Source organism: Macaca nemestrina, chromosome 12 (assembly GCF_043159975.1).
Source record: "Macaca nemestrina isolate mMacNem1 chromosome 12, mMacNem.hap1, whole genome shotgun sequence".
NCBI classification, from domain to species: domain Eukaryota; kingdom Metazoa; phylum Chordata; class Mammalia; order Primates; family Cercopithecidae; genus Macaca; species Macaca nemestrina.
Genome location: NC_092136.1, coordinates 17,213,677 through 17,224,200, shown reverse-complemented (window position 1 = coordinate 17,224,200; position 10,524 = coordinate 17,213,677).

The window sequence follows — 10,524 nt, the reverse complement described above, 5'->3', positions numbered from 1 at the left end:
AGCAACTATCTATAACTTGTTCAGTTGGGGTGTAAATTCCTATACACCCATAAACCCAGAGAACTGCATTGCACATTGCTTGGGGTCCCCAGTGGGTTCCCTGATGTAACTGAGACAAGACCTCCCTCATAAGAGGTTTCGATAACATTTCCCTTTGATCAGATAATATCCATTTCCCTTCCGCATTTTCTTTAGCTCCTATTTTTATTAACCTCTCCTTTTCAATGGAAGAGAAAAAGGGGGTTGCAGTAGGAGAAGGAAGGCATGGAGTTAAATGAAAAACAGGTGTTTCAGAAGAAACAGCAATTTGTTTTGCTATCTGATCTGCAAGATTATTTCCCAGACTTGTGAAAGACAAGTGCCTTTGGTACCCTGGGACATGCACAATAGCTATCTCTTCTGGCAGTTGGAGATTGTTGAGGACATGAGCAATGAGCTCTCCATGAATTAATCTTGGCCTATACTATTGATAAGACCCCTTTCCATCCAAATTTTCCCAAATGTATGTGCCACCCCAAAGGCATACTTAGAGTCAATATAGATAGTTCATTCTTGGTTTTGTAAATGTCCCAAAGCTTGGCTGAGTGCAAACAGTTCACACGTTTGGGCAGACCAATCAGGAAGCAGCCTTCCTGATTCTACTTCTTCAAGTGTCTCTCCATCAATCACTGAATACCCATTATGTCTTTTTGCTTCAATTACCCAGGAGGACCCATCTATGAATAAGTGCCGCCCCATCTTGAAGGGAGTTTCTCCTAAGTCTGGTCGAACTTTTGTATGGTAGCCAATTAGATCTAAACATACGTGCTCTCATTTTAAGTTTGGATCCCCCGTTAAAAAGCCTGCTGGATTATGAATTTTTAGTAGTTAATATGAAATCATCCTTTTCCAGTAAGATAGCCTCATATTTTAAAATTCTTGAGTCAGTGATCCATCTCCCTGCTTTCTGATTTAATATAGTTCTAACGTGGTGGAGCGTGTTTACTGTTAACTTTCCTCCAAAGATTAACTTCTTACTTTATTCAACTAATACTGCTGCAGCTGTGATGGATTGGATACGTTGGGACCACCCACGAGTGACTAGGTCTAAGCACTCCTAGGGCTACCCCCTTATTTACATTAATGAAAAGGTGAAATGGCATTTCTAGGGAGGGTAGAGCTAGAACAGGGACTGTTATGAGCATCTCTTTCAATTCCTCAATCTGCTAGATTTCCTGGGAAGTCCACAAGAGATTATCAGGCTTCCACTGGGCAAGTTTCTCATATAGAAGTTTACTTTTTAATGCATATGAGTCAATCCATAAACGACAATATCCAATTAGTCCTAAAAATTTCCTGAGTTCTTGTTTAGTTTGAGGCATGGGTAGGGAAACAATTCCCTCCACTCTTTCAGGTCCTATTTTTCATTTACCTTCACTGATTAGGTGGCCTAAGTATTTAACTTCAGGTTCTACATACTGAAGTTTCCCTTTTGAGACCTGCAACCCCTCACATTGCAAGTTACTGAGAATGTGTGTAGAGAAGTCACCTACTTCTTTTATGTCTCTACCAGATATAAGGAGATCATCCACGTACTGAAGCAGACATATTTGTTTAGGGACTGTAACTTTCTCTAGTACTTGTTCTAGGATCTGACCAAAGAGGTTGGGGGAGTCTGCAAACCCCTGGGGCAAGACTGTCCATTGATATTGTTGTCTCCACCCTGAATAGGGGTCTTCCCACTCAAAGGCAAATATATCGTGGCTATCCTCAGTCAAGGGGCATGCCCAGAAGGCATCTTTCAAATCTATCACTGTACACCATTGATGATCATATGGAATTTTGCTAAGAATGGTGTAATGGTTAGGAACAATGAGGTGAGTGGTCTGGACTATTTGATTAATAGCTCTAAGGTCTTGCACCCATTGATACAACCCATCTGATTTCTTGACAGGCATGATTGGGTATTATAAGGAGACATATAGGGTTCAAAAAGCCCATCTTTAACAAGACCCTCAATTACAGGCTTTAGCCCTATTCTGATCTCTAAAGGAATGGGATAGTGCTTTCGACTATATCCCCAGAGGTTTTTAGTTTGATATGTATTGGAAGGATTTGGAGTTTCCCTCTATTTCCTTCCTTTGACCAGACATTGGGATGAATATATTTCTCATCCACAGCAGTGAGTAAATGTAGTGAAATGATGAATCCTTTAGGGCCCACTGGAAGGCCTATGCCTTGCCTTAACATTAAGTCCCTTCCTAATAAATTAGTTCCTGTTTCAGGAATCAATAAAAATTGAATATGTGTAAATCGATCTTAATATCTGACTTCTGTGCTTTCTAAAACTTTTGCCTTAAATCCTTCTCCTTTTACCCTTGAGACTAAAAGTTCTTCTGAAGAGCATATGAGACCAGGTGGAAGGAAACAAACAGAGGAGCATGAAGTCCCTGAATCGACTAGAAAGGTGATAAATTCACGTTTAGGTCCCACCTCCAAATTTATCAAGGGCTCCTGGTGGGACTCAAAATAAAAGAGGCAGAGCCCCTGACTCCCCTATTGTTCCTCAAAAGTCATGAGTGTGTTTCTCTCTTTCTCTCTCTCTAGTTCAGGACACTCGCTCTTGAAGTGGCCTGTTTTTCTACATCGATAACATCTATCTTGTCCTTCTCCCTTCTCAGTCTGAGCATTCTCTGCCCTTGCCCCACCTATACCCCTTGGGGGCTTATTATTTGAGGACCTCGGCCCTCTAAATGGAGGCCTGGAGGGGTCTAGGCCCCTCATAATCTCTGGTTCCTTGGAAGCCCTGCTTGGAGATATATGGATTTGGAGCCATCTGCTGGAAGGTAGATACCATAAGTTTTGTCTTGTTTTTGTTTTCCTTGTCTCTTCTGACATATGCCTTTTGAGCCTCCCTAAGTAGTTCACGCAAGGAATGGTCCCTCCAATTTTCTATTTTTTGTAATTTTCTTGGAATGTCTGACAAACTTTTAGTAATAAAGTGAAGTTTTAACATTCCCTGTCCAAGGGGATTTCCCAGATCAACCCCTGCATATTGTCTCATTTGCTCCCTCAATCTATCTAAGAACCCAGTGGGTCCCTCATCTTTTTCCTGTTTAATATCAAATGCTTTAGAAAGATTTCAAGTTTGGGGTACTGATTCTCAAATTCCTTTTATTATCATCTCTCTTAGGTCCCGCACGTTTTCCCGGTGATTTGCATTGTTATTGTTCCACTGAGGGTCGTGGGTGGGAAATTTATGGTCCACAAGAGGAACATTTTGGCCAGGAGGCTGCTCACGTTCCCACACCACCATAGCAGCCTTCCAAATCATACTTCATTCCTCCCCTGAAAAGAGGATGCCCAAGATGGACATCAACTTGGCCCAAGTGTATATATGAGACCCTAAAAATTGATCAATTTGATCCGCTACTCCATAAGGGTCATCCAGTAATGGCTGAAGCTCCTTTTTCAAATTATGGACCTCTGAACTAGTCAAGGGAGCACTTACAAAGCCAATAGCTTCCTCCGGCCTTGTGGTACCTCTCCTAAAGGAAAGAAAGTTGCATCTGGCTCTCTGGGTGTGGAGGAAAATGGAAAGTTTTGAATATCTTCTTTACATTGTTCTATTTTGTTGAAGCCCCTTTAAAGAGGGATACTTAATAGGTTGGGAGCGGGCAGGCTCAGAATTCTGCAGAATTGGGAGTATAAGGAGGGGGGTTGATATGTGCAGAAGTATCACAAGCAGAGGAGGGATCCACAGCAGCAGCTGGGGGAATAGAGCGGGCTGGGCCTCTGCCTGAACCAGCTGGGAAATAACCTGAAACTACAGCCGGAGTGACGGGCACAGGCTGGAGGATGACCTGAAGTGGCTGGGGAGTAACCTGAAACTGCCGCCGGAGTGACGGCACAAGCTGGGGCACCTGAGACAGGAACCGGAAGGGTGGGATTAGGGGCAGCCGGAAGAGTGATGCAAACAGGGGAGGGACCTGAGAAGGGAAGCGGAGCGGCGTGGGGATTAGGGGCGCTGAAGGAAGGAAGATGATTTAGAGGATCCCACGTGTTAGTTGTGGGTTGTCGGGGCATGGGAACTTCTTCCCTTTTAGAAGGATTGGCTTCTGACTTTCTCCCTCCGGAGTCTAAAGGGTAAAGGAGAACTGGCCCCTGACGCCAGCAGAGGGCGTAATGGATCCTTCCTGGGAGACAGGGCTCCTATCATTAACATGTTTTATTAAGGGCTGACAAATCCGCTCCTCATTAGACCCAAATTTTGGCCAGAAAAGTGAGGGTTTAAGGATGGGTTCTCAAACCCAAATGAAACAACAATATTTTATCATCTGTTATTTTCGTTTATACTTGGTTCTTTCATTATCTTTCCAATACATTAGCATAAGCCCCAAGGGGCTATCAGAAGGAATTTCATTACTCTGTAGACTTTAAAATTTTCCTGTCTTACTTGAAACATTCTCCACCTTAAGGATTATTAAGGGGGTGGGGCAACCCCTCCTGTTAGAGATTTCTACCCTCCCCCTTCCTAAGGCTTACTGAGGCTTTTGGGAAAAGGGCCCCAATCCCACCTTTTCTGGGATTTCTACCCTCCCCCTTCCTCTTTTGTCTACTCTGTTTGCTGCCACCTCTAGTCAATAGATGGCAGCACGAGACTGCAGAGAAGACTCACTCATTCCACAGCCACAATGCTTACTCCCATTTATACACTCTCAGCCTCCAACTTGTCCCGACCACCCAGGAAATACTTTGTGCCTTCACGAAATCTCCTACCTTACTCCGTGCACAAGAATTACCTGGTCCTCTTATTGCCGCGGTCTTGCAAGCCTCTCCCACCCGCTTTGCTGAGAATCCAGATTTATTCATTACAATGGGTGGGCCTTGATCTCCCTCACCCTAGGGCCACCGTAACTAGACAGTAGGACGTGTCCCCCATTGGTGGGGTGATCGAAGGCCCCCTTTCCGAAGGAGAATATTCAAGTTCCAAAGATGGACATCAGAACAGTTAGGAATAACGTTCAAAATCCTAGGGAAATTGAACACTCGGACAAAGGATTCTTTTTTTTTTTTTTTTTTTTTTTTTGAGACAGAGTCTCGCTCTGTCGCCCAGGCTGGAGTGCAGTGGCGCAATCTCGGCTCACTGCAAGCTCCGCCTCCCGGGTTCACGCCATTCTCCTGCCTCAGCCTCCTGAGTAGCTGGGACTACAGGCGCCCGCCACCGCGCCCGGCTAATTTTTTTTTTGTATTTTTAGTAGAAACGGGGTTTCACCGTGGTCTCGATCTCCTGACCTTGTGATCCGCCCGCCTCGGCCTCCCAAAGTGCTGGGATTACAGGCATGAGCCACCGCGCCCGGCCGGACAAAGGATTCTTAGCAAAGCAATTTTACTTCTGCGCAGAGGGGTGCCTCCTTGGCCAGTTGCCATGGGAGCACACCTGAACAAAGGGGCACGAGAGCCTTTATTCCTGACACAAGTCCTGCCTCTGTACCCTTTCCCCATTGGTCGGGGTCGGGTCATACAATCTAAACTGATCCCAATTGGCTAAACATTTGATTTTTCTTAGATAGGGTGGGCACATGAAGGAAAGTGGAGGGAAAGGGGAAGGGGTGTCTGTAATGAGCCAGAAAGTGAGTCCTCTTTCCAAATAAGGAAAGGAATGTGAGCTGGTACTGATAATGCTTGGTACTGTGGCGTGCCTGGGCATTAAACAAAGGCAAGAAGGGAAAAGGAGAAAAAAAGGAGAAAAATTGAGGGGTACTATGAATTAAAGAATACAAGATTGATCAGATTATTTGAAGAGAAACCTCATCACATCCCATACTGTGAAGAGGCATGATTGTAAGTTTCCTGAGGCCTTCCCAATCATGCGGAACTGTGAGTCAATTACACCTCTTTTCTTTATAAAGTACCCAGTCTTGGGTATTTCCTTATAGCAATTGGAGAAGGGACTAATATACATGCATTTTCCTTTAAAAAATAAATGTATATTGTAAGTATATTTAACTTTCTAGCTTGGTAATAGGTATGGGTTGCAGAGAATTACTATGGACTATGGCATATTTTTGGCAATTTATACATTAGTTAATTTTTATGTACTTTTTATTATTGGAGCAAATAAATTCAGATTCTGGACTGTCGTAGGCATCATCTGATCTAACAAACACCATTGTGTCATTCTGAAAAGTGGAAAGCATTAGTAGTTATTTGAATTCAGATAGAAGGGACATAGAGAATTATGGCTTATTTTCATATTAGTTCTCCATCTTGGAGTCATAATTTAATCCACATTATCTTTGTTCATATCTGATAGTTCTTCAGAATTAAAGATACATTCGTGCATCTTTCACCACTTACTAGTAAGAGGGCACAGTGCTCATAGACATGCTCTTCAAATTTTAGAAGTGATACATATTACATTTGGGGTGGATGAATTTAATCCATTTATTAGGTAAGTTGAAAATAACTTTTAGTGGAGCCTGTCAAGTGATAAAGACCTTAGCTGGTTCAGATAAGTATTTACGGGACTCTTTATCTAGGGCTCTTATGACACCAAAGAGCCAATATTTAACTAAACTTATGATGAGATCAAGGTGTTCAGTGGAGCGAATGGTAAGCCAAGTCATGGAAATAACAAAGGCAGACCTTAAGCACTGCTCTCTTCTTGGCAAATACAAATTTCTTTGTTGTATAAACAGTTACTGATGTTGGAATAAAATTAAAGAATTGAATTAATGGACTACAGATCATTATGGTTATATCTGACATAGATTCAGGCCCTGATCAAAAGCTTGTACTCTAAAACTATAGAACTATGATTACCTACATTTTCAAGAATGAGAATGTCAACTTCTGTCCTTAGGCTGTCTGTCTTTAAGCATGGTCTTTCTAACAGGAAGGGTAAGGCCCTCCTTGTTGGGAATATGCTTAAGGAAGAGAACCTGGGGCTGGTTCCTGCTTCATTCTGGTTTCAATATTACTTGCCTTACGTCAGTATTTCATAATGTGAAACTCATAACTTATTGTTCAGTTTATGTTAGCATTTTTCTTTTCACATTATAGGCTTTTCACATTACTTGGCATTTACCTGCTCTTCCTCGGTGAGACCCAAGTCTTTTCCCTCAAGGGATTTTCTAAGGGGAAAACAAGGTATTTAGGGAGTTACTTCATTTGAATTTATTCCAAATATTCAAATTAACTAAGCTAGAATGACTTTTTTATTTTAAGTGGTGATGATGTAAGTCATAGATTGTGTGTACACACATAATGAAAATATTTTTTTCCTGATAAAATAACCCAAGAAATATCTGAAGAGTTAAATTTCTGCCCAAGGTAGAGTATGTCTTCAGTTGGAATCTAGCTCTCTAGGTGTGATGTTTTCTTGTCATATCCTCCATTTCTTGTAAAAATTTGTGAAACTTCTCAATTTACTTGGATGAGGTAGGGGGAGATACAAATACATGTTTTTAATTAGGAAAGAAATGGACTTAGGGGTACGCTATTTGAATGAAATTTGGATGACTAAAAAACTGAAGAGTTTGGTTTTTGCCTGTGAGAATGCTCTGTCACTGGTTTTTCCATGAAGTTAAACTTCAGCATTTTCCTCATTAGGTACAAAGCTTAATAGCTGGGCACGTGAATGTTATTATAAATCTTCAATTACAGTAAAGTACTTCTGGTTGCTTCACCATAATTGAGGAATATTTCACATAAAAATTTTAGTGTTAGTACATTTTTATTCACTTGTGTCACAAGATAAGGGTCTTGTCTAGGTTAATTTCCACTAATTAGGTCAATTTTTACATAGTCATGCAACGATAGTATCTTTTTCTATGAAGAAATTTTCCAGCAGGTGAGAATATTTAAATACCTTTGTATATTATGTTTAAGCATCTTTATATTTTGGTCATCTGCCTCGGATAGTGCCATACTTCTCTAATAACTGAGATAATGAGAAGCCTGTGTGGAACTGTGGAAACTATAGCCACTAGGAACTAATTCTATATCCATGGATCAGCTATTCATTTCTTGTGTTTTATCATCACACATGCATACATGAGGTATTGACATCAATGCTCAGTGAAAGAAGCATTGCTTTTTTGGACCATGATGTGACTATTTGAATCTATTGACAAAATATATTGATTGAAAATTCATTTGATATGTTGAAATGTGGTTAATGTCTTAAATACCATATTATTTTGTTGAAGGAATCTAATTGGGAAAGTTAAGCTAGCAACATGAAAATTTTCCATTATATGCAATGTATATTTGGTTTTAATATATAGCCTAATTTGTTTTCCTTTTCTATTTGCTAAATAAGAAGAAAAACATGTCCCATATTACATGTATGATAAAGCAGTAGATTTTTAATCATAATCTTAGTTTATGGAATGTTATATTTTAACATATATTTTAATGGTATATTATTAAAGGTGTACAATTACTTTCAGATATTTTTTGATCAGAGAGTTTAAAATTCTGGATCATGTCAAGTGTGTTAGAGTATGAAGGAACCAATGCCTGTTATGTTCTGGAAGCATAATATGGGTTTTTACTTATGAATCTAAAAATATGCCAGCAAACAGACTAGTAGATATATATGCTGAGGAAACTACCTAATCTACTGTCAATTAAATAGATTTGTAAAACTGTGACTATGAAATATAATATTATAGAGGTTTTTTGTTATCGCATTTTATCTTTTGAAAATGTCATGTTCTTAAGAAACTATGTTAAATCAATTTTTTTTTCTAGAAAAATGTTAACTGAGCAGTTTACATTGAAACCCTAATAATGGTATCTTTCAGTTTCTAAAGTATTCCATTTTTAATTACTTAAACTGTAGAGATAGTTTACAAGTTTACACATCCCATTTTTTACAAGTAAACATTAAATTGCCAAAAGAATTATCCTGTTGAAATCTAGTTGTGATGATGGAAGCGGAAAAAAGCACTGAACCTTACAGCAAGTAAGGTGTGAAAAAATAATAGAATTGGCTATAGATTACATTATTCCCTTGTCTTCTTAGCAGATGCATCTCTTGATTTACAGCTTCAACAATGACAGAACTCTGTGATCAGCTTGTGGTAACAAGAAGGAAACATGTGGAATGTTCATCACAGCTGGCTTCTAGAGACAACTCAAACTTTCTCTGCTCACATCCTTTCCACTGCCAGATCTATGTAAATGGAATCATCCCGTCTATGTTTGAGGTTTAGTAATTCTTCAGTTTTCCCCAGCAGTGAATAATCAGAAAGTCTTGGTTTGTATCTCAACCTGTCCCATTTTTCTCTTTAATTGGTTTGTCCTTTGCTGTCAGATCTAGAGACTTAGAGTAACAATGTGGTTCTTTTTCTTTTGAATTTTCTTTCTTTTTTTTTTTTTTTTTTTTTACTAGGATCTGATCGGTGTTTGCTTTGACTACCCCAGAAAACCTCCTGAGTCACCCCAGGGACCCACAGGAGAGTACACTTTCAGTATTTCTTCAATAAATGGAATCTTTATGAAGAGCATTTCAAAAGATTACTAACCTGACTTGTATTATCCCATTACTTTTCTTATTGCTGTGGATGTTCGTTAACTACATTTCTCTGTTTTATAATTTTAGCCTTCTTTTCATTTCCTGAGCTCTCCCTGATGGTGGGTCCAACATTTTACTATAATTCTGCTTGCTTCTCGTCAAGATACATTCCATCACAGGTAAAATTACTACTCATATAATTCAATCATTATTTTCTAAGACATACAATTTTATTGTTTGCCCACAAAAGGCTTTCCTGAATTATAGGTATCTTTTTCTTTTTTTTCCTGGACTGTGTCTATAAATCTTTTCCAGTTGACAGAGATCTGCATATTTTGTTCTGATTCTATGTTCACAGTGAATCATTCAAGAACACTAATAATAGCTGTTATTTGTTGAGCCCGTAAGAGGTGCCAGCCAGTGTTCTTTACTTTGTTTTAATTAACAACAACTCTAAGAGGTAAGGGGTATTTCGCAGTTCTAAAGATGCAAGTAAGGGATAGAGAACTTTAGTAAATGGCCCAAAAGCTTATTAAAAATGGTGAAGCTGAGGTTGTAGCTGAAGTGGTGTGGCTCCAGTGTCCACATTATTCACCACATGCCGCACTTTCTCTCCAAAAATTCTTGGATCTTAGATAGGTACATACTGAGTGAGAAACTTATAGTCATTATTTGCTTACTATAATTATGAAACCCCATGTCCCACAGACTACCATTTTTCATGTAACAGACATGAACTTGGAAATTTTTATTTATTTATAAATTTATAAAAGAAATAAAAAAAGTCAGCAGAATACCATAAAAAGAGGTGCACTAATCGTTTTGTAGATAGTTAACTAGAAAGGATTCTGAATTTCTCAACTTTAATCCCATTGTTTTCCAGTGAGTAAACTGAGACAGACTTCTAAATGCATTCAGAAAATGACTCAAATCCAAGCCTTCTTACACTGAACTTGGAATTTCTCTTAGAGTATGCTTCTTTTTGGAATCTCAGTACTCTTCGTATCTAAATAGTATTA